The sequence below is a fragment of the Vigna unguiculata genome, chromosome 1, assembly GCF_037176805.1.
Source record: "Vigna unguiculata cultivar grain cowpea cultivar isolate G323 ecotype 2 chromosome 1, ASM3717680v1, whole genome shotgun sequence".
In the NCBI taxonomy this organism is placed as follows: Eukaryota; Viridiplantae; Streptophyta; class Magnoliopsida; order Fabales; family Fabaceae; genus Vigna; species Vigna unguiculata.
The window spans coordinates 4587981-4606569 of NC_140792.1; the positions used below are offsets into that span (position 1 = coordinate 4587981).

The window sequence follows — 18589 nt, forward strand, 5'->3', positions numbered from 1 at the left end:
TATTTGTTGATTGTATTAAGTATTTCACTGTTGTAGTTTGTAATTATTTTACCAATATATAAAATTCTAACTCCTTTGGCCAAGGGACGGAAATATTTTGGCCTCATTGCTAACATTAAATAACTTAATATAAAATACCATATATAGATGAAATATCTTAATATAAAATACCATATATAGATGAAATATCTTAATATAAAATCCAATACAAATGTCAATTCTAACATCAAATACAAATAAATCGACTATCCAGACGTAGATGGTCGTCGACCTCAAACTCTACGTCCTCCTCTAGTCTCTTCCTCTTCAACGCCATCTCGAGCCATCTGCAATAACTCATGAGTGCGATCCCAGGCAACTGTGCCCTTAGTAACGTCTCTACAGTCTATCATCCGCTGAAGACCACTTATAATGCGTTTCACGAGACCCTGTGATAATAATAAGTTAATGTCAAATATTAAAAGTTACTAATAATATGAACAACTAAATGTGTAACATACCAATAAACCACTAGAAGATGATGACGGTGACGTCCTCTGAACTGTTATGTCATCTGGCAAATTTCGACGAAGTCGGGGCACAAGCACAAGGCTAGGTCGGTCGGCCTCAGCTCCACGTAAATTGTATGAATGGGAGACTCTCCTAAACCACTGCAAATATCCATCTGAACATGAAAAAGGAGCTGGTGCTTGGACCACTTGATGTACAACAAACTGCTCGTGCTTTTTCCATCGATCATCAATAGCCTCAAAGTCCATCATGGGAACCGAACTAGGCGGTCGTGGAATAGGCTGGATGAAGCCAAATTGTCGCAACACACGCTCTGGCAAATGACGTTGTACGACGGTACCAACCCTCAGGAAGCCATAAAACATGCCATGTGTTACAAGTTGTCGAGCAGCTCTATGTGCTATATATGGGTTCCAAATCATCCCATCATATGTCAAGCCATCCAACTGGACTCTAACATCAGCTATAGCGGAAATGGCGCGTCCAGTGACATAACGTAGAGCACGGGGTTCGGTCTCCACATATGTATCCCGTACTTGCTTCCTTCCCAATGTAGGGAAGTGCTCGTATATCCAAGCCTGTATCAAATAATATTTCATTTAACCATTGTCATATAAAACTAAAAACAAGTAAAATAAATAATAAAATGTTATATAAATGGGTACCTGCAGAAGAGGTAGATATCCAGCTAATTGCTTTGTATTTGCAAAGCTGGCATCTCCTAGCTGCTCATATAAGTGGACAAGAGTAGCAACTCCCCAACCATATGTACGACATGTGGAGAGATCTCTAAATAGCTCGAGATAATGTGTACGAACATAGGTGGCGCTTTTGTTAGCAAATATCGTGCACCCTACAAGGTGCAAAAGATATGCACGTGCAGCAAACTCCCATAGCTCGTTTTCACAATAGATGTCATACAACTCTCTCAACCAACTAAGTCGGACCTGTGCACCCCGACTTTGATTCAGCTCCACACAAGCCATGGCCCGGTCAACACCAAGAAGTGTCGTCAAAATCTCAACAAAGTCTTCATATTCTAGATTTTCAGTCGAGCAAAAGTTTCCACTGATGGAAAGATGGAGAAGTGACCATACGTCATCCAAAGTGATGGTCATCTCCCCAATGGGTAGATGAAAAGTATTAGTCTCGGGATGCCATCTCTCCACGAAACCCAATACCAACCCAAGATCGATATATTCATATAAAATGTCGCACAAAGGCGATAATCCAGAAGCTAACACAAAAGGTGCAACAGAAGGGTGAGGACGTCCTAATTTCTTCACTTTTTTAATATGGAAGACCACTTTCACAGCTCGATCCTAACAAAAGAAATAAAAAAGAATAAAAATACTTAAGAACAACAAAATTAAACCTATATAAAAACTTCTTACTGACCTGACCATCCCATATCATGCGTGCAACATGATCCTGGTACCGGGCAATAAAGATGTATCATACGGACCACCAAGAAATCCTCCACCATCGTTATCAATCTCGTGCTCGTCCTCCTGAGGAACGTCAGAAACCTCATTCTCAACAATATCATCCAAAATAACATTAGCCTCATGCTGACCCCTTCTACGAGTCGATGTTGTCGGTCTCTTTCGTGCACCACCCTGTCTGGAACTCTCGGGTGCATCATTTGAACCATGTCTAGATATATTTCCTCGTGTCCTAACCATATCTATAATAAAATAAAATACAAATTAATAAATAATAAATACTCGCCCTCATCTTTCCTTTTTTTTTCCTTGTAAAAACACTCTAAATGCAGTAAGTGCAGGTTCAATTTCACATCATCTTTCCTTTTTTTTTCCTCGTAAAAACACTCTAAGTGCAGTAAGTGCAGGTTCAATTTCACAAATTGAAGACGGATCACAATCAAATTAATTACATGAAACGAATTTAAATAAAAAACATTAAACGCATTCAAGAAGTAAATCAGATGCTAAAACAGATTTCACATTTCATGGGAAAACCAAAAAACACAGCCAAAACGGATTCCAGGTTCCGTTTCAGCAGTATGGGAAACGGCTTCCACAATCTGTTTCACCTAAGTTTCTAAAAAAAAACAAGAAACGGATCCCACAATCCGTTTTGTAAAAAAAAAAAAGGGGAAACGGATTCCACAATCCGTTTCCTAAAAAAAAAAGAAACGGATCCCACAATCCGTTTTGTAAAAAAAAAAGAACAGGAAATGGATTCCACAATCCGTTTCCAAAAAACAAAAAAAAAGAAACGGATTCCACAATCCGTTTTGTAAAAAAAAAAAAAGGGGAAACGAATTCCACAATCCGTTTCCTAAAAAAAAACCACACGAAACGGATTCCACAATCCGTTTCCTTAAAAAAAAAAAAACGCTGCAAAACCCTTCCTCTCAAATACACACCGCTCATCAACACAACCCACCTTCTAGGGCTATTTCCAAAGCAGGTTTAAGACAAAGGTACAACTAAAATCAATTAAAATAAAAATATACACATGCATTAAAATAAAAATATACACATGCACTGTACTAATATTAAAAAACCAGTAGTACTTAACTGTAAAAAATGGAGAAGCGACGAGAAAGGATGAAAGGCGGTTGCCGACGCTGGGGAGAAGAATGGTGTGTGGAGGAGAAAAGGATTTTGCGTGTGGAGGAGAAAAGGATGGCGTGGGGAGAATGCTTTGTGGGAGAAGAGGGAGAAGAGGGAGAAGGAGGATGGAGAGTGTGTGGAGGTGTGGAGGCGTGGAGGCTGTGTGGAAGATAAAAGAACTTAGGTCAAAGATTCCAAGGGTGCAGGTGCAGGGAATCTGCTTTATTGGGGTGCGGGTGTAGGAGTTTTGGGGGTGCAGTGCGGTGAGGGGTGTGAGGGGTGCAGGGGTATTTGGGGGTGCAATGCGGTGAAAGAGAGAAAATAGATAGTAACTTATTTTATAACCAGGGACAAACATGGAAATAAAGTAGGTTTTGGGGGTACAGAAGAGATTATTGGAGGTGCAGGGAGAAGCCCCCCAAAGATAATTATAACTAGTCTATATAATACGACAGGGGGAGTCTGGAGAAGGGGGTGATTTTTCTCGATTTTGCTTAACCACTCCTAAAACAGTAAGAGAGATAATGTGATGAGAGGAGAGGACGAAAATTGTTTTAGCTTTGTTTTCAAAGTACCAGACCGGAACACTAATAAAAATAACTTAAAACACATGTGTTATTTTTTAAACAATGAATTTTTTACATACTTATATTAATCACATCAATTATATTTACTACAAAGTTCTATATTATTTTTCAATGAAATTAATAAAATAAAAAATTATTATAATAAAATAATAATTTATAATAAAAGAATAATTTTTAAACGTGTAAGTTGGGAGTATGAGAAAATTTGGAATCTCAACCGACCACTATTTTTTTTTACATCCTTATCCTAGTCCAAACATGATCTACCTATTTCTGGATCTTTTTACAGAATATATTCAAATAGTTTCCACTGAAATGGAGATGTAGTAATATATATCAAACTACCACTTTTTCAATTGTCTTTTAAACATTAGTTTCAAAACCAGTGAACATTAGCACAACACTGAACACAGAATGAGTTCAGAATGAGCACGGGCAGTGGCAAAGTAGCGTGTGTTACTGGCGCTTCCGGTTACATAGCTTCCTGGCTCGTTAAGTTTCTTCTGGAACACGGTTACAATGTTAAGGCCACTGTTCTCGACCCAAGTATGTGTTTTGATCGGATCTGTTAGGGTTAAGATTACTGATTTTTTATCAGCAATCTAGGATTTAGTTTTGTTCCGTTTTGCAAAACCTGTTTAGAATAAGTTTCCCTCTTTTGTTTTGTAACAAGCAAAATACTTTTGATCCGAAAGATTATGAAATACATACATGTCTTCTTCTTCTTCATTGATTCCTTTTCTGTGTGTCTCTGCCATAATATAATGTGTGACGTGCAGATGATCCCAGAATGGTGGATCACTTGCTTAACCTTCAAGGTGCCAAGGAGAGATTGCATCTCTTCAAGGCAAATCTTCTAGAAGAAGGTTCCTTTCACTCTGCCGTTCAAGGTTGTCACGCTGTGTTCCACACGGCTTCTCCCATTTTCAACAATGCCAAAGATCCACAGGTTTCTTTTGATTGCAATAAGATGTGTTCATTCTTTTTTATCCATGGCCGTATAACAATTTGTTTTTGCTTTTTTTGTTTCAGACCGAGTTGTTGGATCCAGCTGTGAAGGGAACTTTGAATGTTCTGAGATCGTGTGTGAACTCGCCGACGCTGAAACGCGTCGTTTTAACTTCTTCTTTTACTGCAGTTGGGTTCAGCGACAGGCCTAAAACCCCTGATGTGGTGGTTGACGAGACTTGGCACTCCGACCCAGAATTCTGTAAGAGAATGGAGGTATGCGCCGTTTTCTCTTATATACTTTCATTACATGTTAATTATTCAAATGTCAACAAAGTCTTATAATTTGTCATGCATATTATGTTGCCTTGTTCTTCTCACATTTTTGCTATTTATTATTTATGTTCTAGTCATGGTATAACCTTTCAAAGACTTTGGCCGAAGATGCTGCCTGGAAATTTGTGAAAGAAAACAATATCGACATGGTTACAATGAACCCAGCATTGGTTATTGGACCTCTCTTGCAACCAGAGCTTAACACCAGTGCTGCTGTAGTTTTAAATTTAGTTAATGGTAATTACTGTTTACACATTATGCTCTAAAATTTCTATCATTTGATTTTGCTGTTCTGTTCTTAGATAATTAAAAAAAAAAAAAACTGTTGCATCGCCTGTTGGGTATTGGGCTCCCTTCCTATGTGGAGAAAAGGCCCAAAATTTGAGAAGCCCATGTCTCACTTAAACCTAGTGGAGAGGAGGCTATAAAATAAAGAGAGAGGCAGAACAATAGAGTAAGAATACACTGAAAGCCCTAACACATAGAGGGAGAGGTAGAGGGAAAATTCTGTTCACGTTTTTCATAGAGCTGTCGCAGTAAATTCGGCGCTGCGGATTCGTTCACCGTTGGATCGGGCTGAAATTTTTACAGCAGGTTCGGAACTCATTGCTCTTCATTCTGACCGGTCGGATCTTTGATACGAGGTCTGAGTTGGGAGATATTAATTTCGCACTGCAGCAGTGATTTGTAGAGGTTTTCCTCTCTTGTTCTTCTCTATTTGAAAGCTTTGTTGCTTTGTTATTTGATTGGGTGTTGGCACTAATTTGTGCTATTGATTAAGACTCTTTTGTACTCTTGTTGATCATAGTGAAGCTATTTCTTTGGTCTGGACGACTCGTGGTTTTTACCCTTGATTTGAGGGGTTTTCCACGTTAAAAATCTTGGTGCCTTTATTTGTGCTTTTGGTGGTTTATTATTGCTGCTCTTTGATTATTGCTCCTCATAGATTCTTGCAAGTTAGGGGAAATTATATCCGCTGCATTCTCTGGTATATTGTTTGTTATTGTTTTCCCCATCAGAGTGGTATCAGAGCTCTTGGTTGGGCTATATTTACTTGCTTGAATGATGGAGGCAAATGCAAAGATGGTTGCTTTGAATGGTACAAATTATCATTTGTGGAAGGGCAAGATGAAAGATTTATTATTTGTCAAGAAATTGCATCTTCCGGTCTTTGCTACACAGAAGCCAGATTCTATGTCTGAAGAAGAATGGGACTTTGAGCACCAACAGGTATGTGGTTTTATTCGGCAATATGTTGAAGATAATGTTTATAATCATATTGCTAATGAGACACATGCCAGAGCTTTGTGGGAGAAGATTGAGTCTTTGTATGCTTCTAAGTCGGGCAATAATAAATTGTATTTGTTAAATTGCTTGATGAATTTGAGGTACAGGGAGAATTCTTCTATTTCTGATCACTTAAATGAGTTTCAAGGGCTCCTAGATCAATTGTCAGGAATGGGCATAAAGTTTGATGACGAAGTTATGGGATTATGGTTGCTTAATACTCTACCAGAGTCTTGGGAGGTATTTCGGGTTTCAATTACGAACTCTGCCTCGAATGGTGTTGTTTCTTTTCAGATGGCAAAGAGCGGTGCTCTTAATGAAGAGATGAGAAGGAAGGCACATGGTTCTTCATCTCAGTCTGAGATGCTTGTTACAGAAGCTAGGGGGAGAAGTCAGAAAAAGGAACATAAAGGTGGTAGAGAGAAGAGTAGGAGCAAGTCCAAGTCAAGATACAAGAATTTAGAGTGCCATTTTTGTCATAAAACTGGACACATTCAGAAATACTGTTTTAAGTGGAAAAAGGAGAACAAAGACAAGAAGGGCAAACAGAGAGAGAATGATCATGATGATGATGATCGTGTCACTACTGCTACAGATGGTGATCTTGTTCTTCTTCGTAACTTTGAGTCTGTTAATCTTGTATCTGATGAGAGCATGTGGATTATTGATAGTGGTGCTACACTGCATGTTACACCTAGGAAGGAGTTCTTCACATCTTACACTTCTGGTGATTTTGGAGTGTTGAAGATGGGTAATGATGGTGAGTCTAAAGTGATTGGTGTTGGTGATGTTTGCCTGCAAACCAACATGGGAGTGCAGTTGTTGCTTAAAGGAGTCAAACATGCTCCAGATGTTCGTTTTAATTTAATCTCTGTGCAGTTGCTTGATGATTGTGGTTATGACAATCACTTTGGTTCTAGTAAATGGAAGCTCACTAAAGGTAACTTGGTTATGGCCAGAGGGGAGAGACAATCTAAATTGTATTGGACTAAAGCTTTGGTTGCTAAAGACAGTGTGAATGCTATGTATATGGAGGCATCTTTGTGGCACCGGAGGCTTGGTCATATAAGTGAGAAAGGGCTTAACTGCTTAGCTAAAAAGGATGTGCTTATGGGATTGAGAAATGCAGAATTGGAGAAATGTTCTCATTGCATGGCTGGTAAACAAACCAGAGTATCTTTTAAGAAGCATCCTCCCTCAAGGAAGTCAGAATTGCTTGAATTGGTGCATTCTGACGTTTGTGGCCCATTAAAGGTAAAGTCATTTAGTGGTGCACTTTACTTTGTTACTTTTATTGATGATTGTTCCAGGAAGCTATGGGTCTATGCTCTTCAGCGGAAAGGTCAAGTACTTGAAAAGTTCAAGGAATTTCATGTTATGGTTGAGAGGCAATCAGGTAAGAAGCTGAAATGCATCCGTAGTGATAATGGTGGTGAGTACCGTGGACCTTTTGATGTTTATTGCAGGCAGCATGGTATTAGACACGAGAAGACTCCTCCTAAAACTCCTCAGTTGAATGGTCTAGCGGAGAGGATGAACAGGACCTTGGCTGAAAGGGTTACATGTATGCTTTCAGAAGCAAAGTTGCCTAAGCACTTTTGGGGAGAGGCATTGCTTGCAGCTGTGCATGTTATTAATCTCAGTCCCGCAGTTGCTTTGAATACTGAGGTGCCAGACAAAATTTGGTTTGGTAAGAATGTTAGCTATGATCATTTGCGTGTCTTTGGTTGCAGGGCATTTGTTCATGTTCCTAAGGATGAAAGATCCAAGTTAGATAAAAAGACAAGGCAATGTATCTTTATTGGCTATGGTGAGGATGAATTTGGCTACAGGTTTTATGATCCTGTTGAGAAGAAGCTTGTTAGAAGCCGTGATGTACAATTCATGGAAGATCAGACCATTGAAGACATTGATAAGGTGAAGAAGACCACACCCGAGAAAGACAGTAATCTCACTGATGGTAATCCGATGAGGTTGCCCGCTCACAATTTGGAGAATGTTGAAACGGAAGCTCAAGACAATGAGCAACATGGTGATGTTGATGATCAACAGTTTGGAAGTGGAGTAGAGGTTCCAATTGATGATGCTCAAGAGGAACATGATGATGATGACGATCTTGGTGATATACCTGAATCACCTCAAGTCCAACTCAGGAGGTCTAATAGACAAAAACAACCTTCTACAAGGTATTCCTGTGATGAGTACATAACCTTGACTGACGGTGGAGAACCTGAGTGTTTTGAAGAGGCTTTGGATAGTGAAGAGAAGAAACAGTGGCTGGATGCAATGCAAGATGAGATGAAATCTTTGCATGATAATCACACTTACGACTTGGTGAAATTGCCTAAGGGCAAAAGGGCATTGGAAACTAGGTGGATTTTCAGGGTGAAACAAGATTCAAATTCTACACTTCCAAGGTACAAGGCCAGATTAGTGGTGAAAGGTTTCAGACAGAAAAAGGGTGTTGATTTCAATGAGATTTTCTCACCTGTGGTGAAAATGTCATCCATCAGAACTGTGCTAAGTTTAGCTGCTACTCTTGATTTGGAGGTTGAGCAGATGGATGTGAAGACAGCTTTCCTTCATGGTAATTTGGAGGAAGAGATATACATGAAGCAACCTGATGGTTTTCTTGTTAAAGGCAAGGAAGATTACGTGTGTAGACTAAGGAAGAGTCTATACGGTTTGAAGCAGGCTCCAAGGCAGTGGTATAAGAAGTTTGAGTCTTTTATGTGTGAGCAGGGCTACATGAAGACTACTTCTGATCATTGTGTCTTTGTTAAAAGGTTTTCTAATGATGACTTTATTATCCTGTTATTATATGTTGATGACATGCTTATTGTTGGGAAAGATATTTCCAGAATTGACAGGTTAAAGAAGACACTTGGCGAGTTTTTTGCCATGAAAGACTTGGGAGCTGCTAAAAGGATTCTTGGCATACATATCTCACGTGATAGGAGAGAAAAGAAGATTTATCTATCACAAGAGCAATACATTAGGAAGGTGTTGCAGAGATTCCAGATGGAAAATGCTAAAGCTGTGAGTACTCCTCTTGCTACTCATTTTAAACTGAGTGTTAAACAGAGTCCTTCAAATGAAGTTGAGAAGACCAATATGAGTAGAGTTCCTTATGCATCTGCGGTGGGCAGTTTGATGTATGCGATGGTGTGTACAAGACCAGATATTGCACATGCTGTTGGTACAGTTAGTCGATTTTTGTCAAACCCAGGTAGAGAGCATTGGAATGCTGTGAAATGGATTTTGAGGTATCTTCATGGTACAGTTGATATGAAGCTTTGTTTTGGAGGTGATAAACCTACTTTGATGGGTTACTCAGACTCAGATATGGCTGGGGATATTGATTCCAGAAAGTCCACTTCGGGCTATTTGATAAAGTTTGCAGGGGGAGCTGTGGCTTGGCAATCAAGACTACAAAGGTGTGTAGCGTTGTCTACTACAGAAGCAGAGTTCATTGCTATTACTGAAGCATGCAAGGAGGTGTTATGGTTGAAGAAATTCTTGCAGGAGCTTGGTTTTAGGCAAGATAACTATTCATTGTTTGTTGATAGCCAAAGTGCTATCCATCTTGGTAAGAATCCAACTTTTCATTCTAGATCCAAACATATTGATGTGAGGTATCATTGGATACGTGATGCTTTGGATGCTAGGTTGTTGGAGTTGGAAAAAGTTCATACAGATGATAATGGTGCTGATATGATGACTAAAGCATTGCCAAGAGGAAAGTTTGAAGTTTGTTGTGAGATCGCCGGTTTGGCGGTTATCTCCACATAGTTGTGAGGGGGAGATTTGTTGGGTATTGGGCTCCCTTCCTATGTGGAGAAAAGGCCCAAAATTTGAGAAGCCCATGTCTCACTTAAACCTAGTGGAGAGGAGGCTATAAAATAAAGAGAGAGGCAGAACAATAGAGTAAGAATACACTGAAAGCCCTAACACATAGAGGGAGAGGTAGAGGGAAAATTCTGTTCACGTTTTTCATAGAGCTGTCGCAGTAAATTCGGCGCTGCGGATTCGTTCACCGTTGGATCGGGCTGAAATTTTTACAGCAGGTTCGGAACTCATTGCTCTTCATTCTGACCGGTCGGATCTTTGATACGAGGTCTGAGTTGGGAGATATTAATTTCGCACTGCAGCAGTGATTTGTAGAGGTTTTCCTCTCTTGTTCTTCTCTATTTGAAAGCTTTGTTGCTTTGTTATTTGATTGGGTGTTGGCACTAATTTGTGCTATTGATTAAGACTCTTTTGTACTCTTGTTGATCATAGTGAAGCTATTTCTTTGGTCTGGACGACTCGTGGTTTTTACCCTTGATTTGAGGGGTTTTCCACGTTAAAAATCTTGGTGCCTTTATTTGTGCTTTTGGTGGTTTATTATTGCTGCTCTTTGATTATTGCTCCTCATAGATTCTTGCAAGTTAGGGGAAATTATATCCGCTGCATTCTCTGGTATATTGTTTGTTATTGTTTTCCCCATCATCGCCTTCATACAGGTGCGCCAACATTTAAAAATGATTGTTTTAAATGGGTGGACGTGAGAGATGTTGCAATTGCCCATGTTCTGGCATATGAGAATGCTTCAGCTAATGGAAGATATTTACTAGTTGAGAGGGTGATACACTACTCAGACGTTGTGAAGATGATAAGCCATATGTGCCACTGTTTAATGTTTCGAAGGAAAAAGCGAAGAGTTTGGGGATTGAATTTACTCCTTTGGAAGTGAGTCTCAAGGATACTGTGGAGAGCTTGAAGGAAAAGAAGTTTACCAAATTTTAAGTTGTTTCCCTTTGAGAAACGTCGAAACCTTCTTTAGTACCAAATTTATGAATATATTTACTGCAAAATAAGACTTAAATCAGAACTGGTGAGTACTGAAATAAGTTATTTTTTGTGTGAAGTGGTGTTTGTATTACAGATTTATATCACTGGAATATTTTGATAGTGTTTTTAGACTCTTTTTTTTTATGACAATAAAAATAATAAACACAATTGAATTTTTTTATACTATTTATTTTAACGAAAAGTAATTACTAAAGTATGAAAAATAAAATACGAAAAGTAAGGTTCTATTTTTTGTTAAATCATGAAAACCAAAAAATTACGAGGTAAAAGAAATGTGTTTGCTGAAAAATTAAAAAAATTTAACCTCATTATTAATTGTTATAAATTCATAGAAAATATTTATACAAGTTTGGATTCTCAACTACATTTTATCTGATGTGCCTTTAAAATACATAAATAATCATTAATTTTAAAATTTTAAAATATATTAAAGTTATCTTTAAAGTATCAAAGCAATGTATTTTTAATGTTCAGCATAGGACAACATAAAAAAAACTTAGTAGAGAAACTAGACTAAAAAAAATGGTCAAATAGATATTTTATAGTTATTTTTTATTTATACTATTTTAAACTTTTATCAAATAAAAATAATTTTATTATTTGATAATGTAAAGACAACAAATAAAATGAATTATGGGTTGTATTTCATCGAGGAAATATATATAATTAATATATATATATATATATATATATATATATATATATATATATATATATATATATAATCCATACACATTACTAAAAAAACTCACATTTTCTGCAAATTTTGTTTTTAAATTTTTTTCGTAGGGAATACTTACAAATTTTGTTGTGAAAAAATTACAAGAAATTGCTACCAATTTTCTTGCAAAATATTTTGTATAAAACACTTTTCGCAACAAATTTTGTAGGCAATACTTGCAAATTTTATAATTTTGTAGCAAATGATTACCCACGAAGAAATTATCTATCAATTAAAATTTTTAGAAAAAATGGCAGAAAAAAGTTTTTTTTTTGCAAATTGTTTTTAACAAATTTGCAAGAAAAATTCTATGTAATATGAGAATTTCTAGTAGTGACAGTTATGTTATTATCCCTATAATAATATAAAAACAAAATGCGCAAAATTGTTCCTATAATTTAGCTATTTTAATAATTAAAATATTTTCTCATGATTTAATTTCTAACACTTCCCCTTAAGTTGGAGAGTGAATATCAAGAACTCCCAACTTGCGCTTCATGGTAGAGAAAGCTTCTTTTTCTAGTTGTTTAAACACATCAACAAGTTGTTCATCGGAAGGTACATATTTTCTTGCAACTGAACCATCTTGAATCTTATCATAAATGAAGTGGCAATCCATCTCTATATGTCTAGTTCTTTCATGAAATATTGGGTTAGCCGCAATGTGTAAGGCGACTTTATTGTCACAATGCAATAATGCCAATTTAGGATGCAATATCCGTAAATATTTTAACAATGATCATAACCAAGTCAACTCACAACAAGTACCCACAATACTCTATATTCAGCTTCTGCTAAGGATAGAAAAATTGTCTTCTACCTCTTTGTTCGCCAAGAGATGAAGGAGGATAAAAAAAAAAACACAATAACCTGTAGTTGATTTTCGGGATACGGGGCAACCTCCCCAATCTAAATCACAAAAAGTGCACAAAGACAAATCATTTTGTGAAGGAAAAAATAGACCTTGACATGGATTATTCTTTAAATATCACAACACACACATTGTAGCTTTCATATGAGGCTTGCATAGAGCGTGCTTGAATATGCTTAGTATGTGTACCACATAGGTGATATCAGGACGAGTAATTGTCAAATAAATTAAGCGACCAATAACTCGCCTATATAGTGACGGGTCCTTCAATAATTCCCCTTCATCGGAAAGCTTTGTATTTTGTTCCATGGGAAAATCCACGGACTTAACTCCAAGATACCCACCATCTTTGATAATTTCCAAAGTGTATTTTCTTTGTGATATGAAAATACCTTTTTAAGAACGAGAGACCTCAATAGCTAGGAAAAACTTAAGATCACCCAAATCTTTTATCCGAAAATAATGTGTAGGAATTGTTTAAGGCTAGAGATTGCAATAGGGTCATTACCAGTTATGAGAATATCATCGACATAAATCAACAAAGTTGTTAATGACTTACCCTTTTTACATGTAAATAGTGAGTAATCTGCTTTTGATTAAATAAAACCAACAGCCTGAATAGCTATAGAGAATTTGGCAAACCATTCACGAGAAGCTTGTTTTAATCCATATAAGGACTTGTTGAGGCGACACACAAGATTCTCCCCCTGTTGTTGAAAACCTAGAGGAAGGGACATATAGATTTCTTCGGAAAGATCACCATGAAGAAAAGTGTTATGGACATCAAGCTGATGAAGAGACCAATGTTGAGCAGTAACCAAAGCTAATAAACAACGAATTATGACCATTTTAGTAGTAGGTGAAAAAGTGTCATGATAATCAATACCTTCTAGTTGTGTATATCCCTTTGTAACAAGACGTGCCTTATATCGTTCAAGAGAACTGATAACGTTGTCGTTGACGCGATCACATTAATACTACTAAACTATAGCAACGTCAGTATTGCTAAGATAGTAGTCAACAAAATAGAAAGGGTAAAGTAACCCAAAGTCATCTCCCAACGAACATGAAATTGATTTCTAACAAATTAGTTCTTATAAAAACTATACAAAAGAGTTAGTCAAATAAAATAATAAAAATATAGGGGGATTAAGATAAACAAGAAAGAAATAGAAAAGATAAAAACAATAGTAAAGAAAATAGATTGATTCCACTGCTTTTTCAAAATAGATTCATCATCGGTTATCTAAAGATTATTGCTCAATTAATTATTGTTGTAGATTTGCAAATTAATCAATGTAAAGTCTCAATTAATTTGTTGGCATTCTCACTTTTAACTAAAGTACAGTCTCAATTAAAAGTGAGAACTTTTAGATTATCCACAATAAATTCAAGCAAAGTACAGTCTCAATCAAATTTTACTATGTCTAATCATGTCTATTTTTTTATCTCCTCACCAAATAAAAAGCTTAATTAATCAAAGTAAAGTCTCGATTAATTTTAGTTAGAGTAAATACCTTTAATCAAAGTAAAGTCTCAATTATTGGTAAAAACTCATTTAATCACATGAAAGTTTCTAAATAAAATTAAAGTAAAGTCTCAATTAAATTTAAAAACTCTTGGAATCATATGATCAACATGCATATAGATCTAAAATCATTACTTTTTATGTGATTCAAAGATAAAAGACATAGATGAGTTAAAACCTCAACAATAATAAAAAGAACAAAGAAATTATTTCATTTTAACCTCAGAATCCATAATGAAATTACAATGGAATCAACCCAAGAAGTTTAGTAATCCATAGAATGCAAAAGTAAAATAAAAATAGAAAGAATAATAAAGAGAAAGGAAACGAAATTAGGCCCCCCTAAGGGTTCCAAAACTCCGAAGTCCCAAGCTTATTTTCTTCTACTCCCTTCGTCTCTTTATATAGGACTTGGATTGGGCTTTTTGGTTGCTAAAACCTCTCAAATATCTTTTAAAATAAAGATAAATATCATTTATCTTTATTGTGATTTTAAAATATTTGGAGATATAGTTAGTTTTAAAAATATTTAACAAATATAGTTGGTTAATAATTTATGATATAATTAAATAAATTAATTATTTAAAGATATCTGATAAATTATTACCAAATAATATTTGCATTAATTTTGTCAATAAGCCATTTTCAATCCTATATTCCAAATTTGGAGAAATCCAAAAATATCAATATTTGCAGTTAAACCTCTCTCGTTTGACCAGTCTTTGACCATATTTGATCAACTTTGACCATTTTAGTATCTATTGAGAGACTGACATGTGGCAGATCTTCTCTCTCCAAAATTAGGGTTTCTTCTCCTTCATGGATTGTTGCTGCTGCAGGTGCAATGACGTCTACTCCTCGCTGCTCAGACTACCGCAGGAGTGAACGACAAACGATGGTGGCGCAGTTTCCAAGGTTGCTGCTGCAATGGTGAAGTCGCGTATGGCAGCTCTAGTTCGTGGTCAACTTTAGGCGCGGTGCAGCTGCGATGGAGATCATGATGCCTTAGTCATGGTGGTGGTTTCTGCAAGGTGTAGGGCTGACTCACAAGTGCAGGTGCTGCCATGTTTCGTGGTCTGTGTGCTCGCAAAGATTGGCGTCGAAAATTGTAGGTCCTGCTGCTATGGAGGGTGACGTCTTTGCCAGCGACGGCGAAGTGCAAGGTTAGAACCAAGGTGGCTGCTGCGTTATTCTGGCCACTTTGCTGCACTGAAGATGAAGATGCGCGTTGTGCGATGGTGGTGTTGCGAACAATGGTTGTAGGTTCGCGCAGATCAGTGGTGCGTGGAGGCACTTCCGCTACTGCGTTTTCTTGGCTTCCATGTAATGCATATCTGCGTTGATGGTGGTTCACAACGCAGGTGAGTTGAGGTGCGATGGTGCCATGATGACTATTGTTCGTGAACGTGAGAGGAGTGATACTGCACCGTCGAGATGAAGATGGACATGTGGTGGCTGAACGTTGCTATGGTGGCCGACATCAATGGTTGGCGGTGGTGGGCTGCTATTGGATGAAGGTGCCTAGGGTTTAAGGAAAGAAGATGATGATGATGTGGCACTACTTCATTGGCTGAATTTTGAGTTGTTGGATTATGACATGTGTCATCATGTGGTTGGACAAATTTGAAAGTTGAGGATTGCCATATGGCAGCATCTGATTAAGTAGAGTTTAAGTGGTAGGAGGGGTGTAACTTAGTAGAAACTAGGGGTGCAGAAGTAAGTTTTATGTGACCCATTTGGAAAGAGGAGTGTGTAAAGTAAAAACTGGGGGTGCAGAAGTGATTTTTCCAGACCTTGCTGATTTTAGACTTATTTAAAGGTGGTTTGTACTTCAATCAATTTATTTTTCCACCTTAAATGAGCTTAATCTTAACTTCAGCTGCATCAACAAACGTTAAAATATCCAAAAATAATTTATGCAGCAAAAAATCACTTTTTAAGACATTTTTATTACATAAGCTCAAATAGCCTAATTATCAGAACTGTCAATTAAATCACTCTTTAAGCACATAAATTCAATTAAATACCTAGAATTAAACACTTAATGAGGAAAAAAATACGCACTCATTAAGAACCATCAGATTTGCGCTTGATTTTATATATCCAACGACAACCAATAGTTTTCTTTCCAGAAGGAAGAGTTGTAATAGACCAAGTATTATTGGCCTCCAAAGCAACCAATTCAGATTGCATTGCCTCTTACCAATGAGTGTGAGAAATAGCTTGTTCATAACATGTAGGTTCAATATCATTAGTAATATAGTAGCAATAAAGGACCGATGTTGAGGGGTATAATAATCATAAGAGATAAAATTGCATGGAGGATATCGTGTACCTTTATTTGGAAAAGATGAGGAGGATGACAATAGGCTAGGGGACACTACCTGATTGCAAATATAATCTCGTAAAGCTACAAAAGGACCATGAGATCGTTGAGAACGACGCAAAGGAATCACAAGTGGGGAATTAGTGGGAGGCACAATTGTGTTTTTTGTAGGTGGTGGTGGAGTGTATGGAAGAGTTGCAGACGAAGGGTTATCTAGGACAACATTAGGTATGACAAGGTCTATGGTGGTGAAAGAAGTGGTGACAACATTGGATATCATATAACTTGTAAGCCTTTTGGCCAAGAGGATAACCAAGAAAAACACATTTTTGGGCACGAGGAGCGAACTTATGAAAAACATGAACATTAGTAGCATAAGCAAGACATCCAAAAACTCGAATTTGTGAATAAGAAGGGAGTTTACCATATAAGCACTAAAAAGGTGTCTGACTTGATAGAAGAGTTGTAGGTAACCTGTTAATAATATGGACATCAGTGGAAACACATTCTGCCTAAAAGTGTAAGGCAAGATGAGCTTGAAAACGAAGAGCGCGTGTTGACTTAAGGATATGTCTATACTTACGCTCGACAACTCCGTTTTGTTGTGGTGTGTAAGTGCAAGAATGTTGGTAAGTTGTTCCTTATTGTGTAAAAAAATCTCATGTAGAAAAAAATTCCCTCCCATTGTCAATCCGAATATTGGCTATATTGGTATTAAAATGGGGTTTGACAAAAGAGAAGAAATTGGTAAAAAGATGTCAGGTTTCACTTTTATAATGCATGAAAAAAATCTAAGTGAAGCGAGAAAAATCATCCACAATAGTAAAAAAATATTGTGCACCAGAAAGAGAAGAAACTTTATATGGTTCCCAAATATTACAATGAAGTAATTCAAAAGATTTAATGAAAGAAATTGAGCTATTTGGAAAAGGAAGGCGTGTCTGTTTTGCAAGAGTACAAACATCACAAATTTTATTTGACTCTAAAGAGAAGTTTAACAAAGTTTTAGCCATGAAATCTATTCTAGATGGAGATAGATGTCCTAGTCGTCGATGCCACAAGGTAGTAGAAATGTTTGAAGGAGGAGATGACTTGGTGGCATGGGCTGCAAGTGATGGAATGGGAGTGTGTGACTTTGATGTCATTGCAACCAAGTAATAGAGTCCACCTTGTTTGTCCAAACCAATTGTCATTCTCGTAATCAAATCCTGTAAAATACACCTATAAGGAAAAAAAGTTACTAAACAATTTAAATTTCTTGTGACCTGACTTACTAACATCAAATCTACTTTTAAAAAGGTATCACAAGCACATTTGTTAAAGAAACAATTGGACTTAAAGGTAAAGTTCCAATAGAGCTAATAGGGGCCTGATTACCATTTGGCATAACAACTAGTGGTAAAGAAGTGTTTTCTTTACTATTGACAAGCAAGGTTGGTGAAGAAATAATGTTATCGATGACCCCACTATCAATTATAAGTTTGGGTGGTGACAAACCTGAAAAAACATTGGCGTTGTTGACCTTAGGATTAGTTGACGAAGATGATACATTACCTTGCATAATAGACAACATATGTTGAAGTTGTAGTTCAGTTAATTCATTCATTGTGGATTGCAACTGTTGCATCAATGGAGTTGCTATGACATTATTTGTTGAAAATTGACTATTCCGATTGGGCTTAAAATAAGCATTTTGGGTGACTCCATGCCTTCGGTGTTTAGGAGAATAATCATGTAGCTTCCAACATGTGTCTTTTGTATGATGATCTATATCACAATGAGAACAATGCATCGGCTTTTGATTAGATGAATTAAAACGAGAATGAGAACCTTATTTGTGGCTAACAACAAGTGCTATTTGTTAATTCTTTTGAACAACCATGGTTGAAGCTTCTATTGTGTCATGTGGTGCCCAAATGTCGCTTTTTTTCTTCTTGAATGATAGAAGAGTAAGTCTGTGTAACATCAGGCAATGGATTCATTAAGAGATGTTGACCACGAATAACACTAGAGTCATTCAACCCTATAAGAAATTGCAT

At 36.9% G+C, this 18589-nt stretch overlaps 2 pseudogenes across 1 annotated transcript; one reads left to right on the plus strand and one right to left on the minus strand.

Annotated features, from left to right (window-relative positions):
- Positions 1-3982: 3982 nt before the first annotated feature.
- On the plus strand, positions 3983-11203 carry LOC114162237 (cinnamoyl-CoA reductase CAD2-like; annotated as a pseudogene). Its single transcript, XR_014986589.1, has 5 exons — positions 3983-4225; positions 4459-4628; positions 4712-4903; positions 5038-5200; positions 10756-11203. The product of XR_014986589.1 is annotated as a cinnamoyl-CoA reductase CAD2-like (transcript).
- Positions 11204-17573: 6370 nt separating this feature from the next.
- Positions 17574-18589, minus strand: LOC146888646 (uncharacterized; annotated as a pseudogene).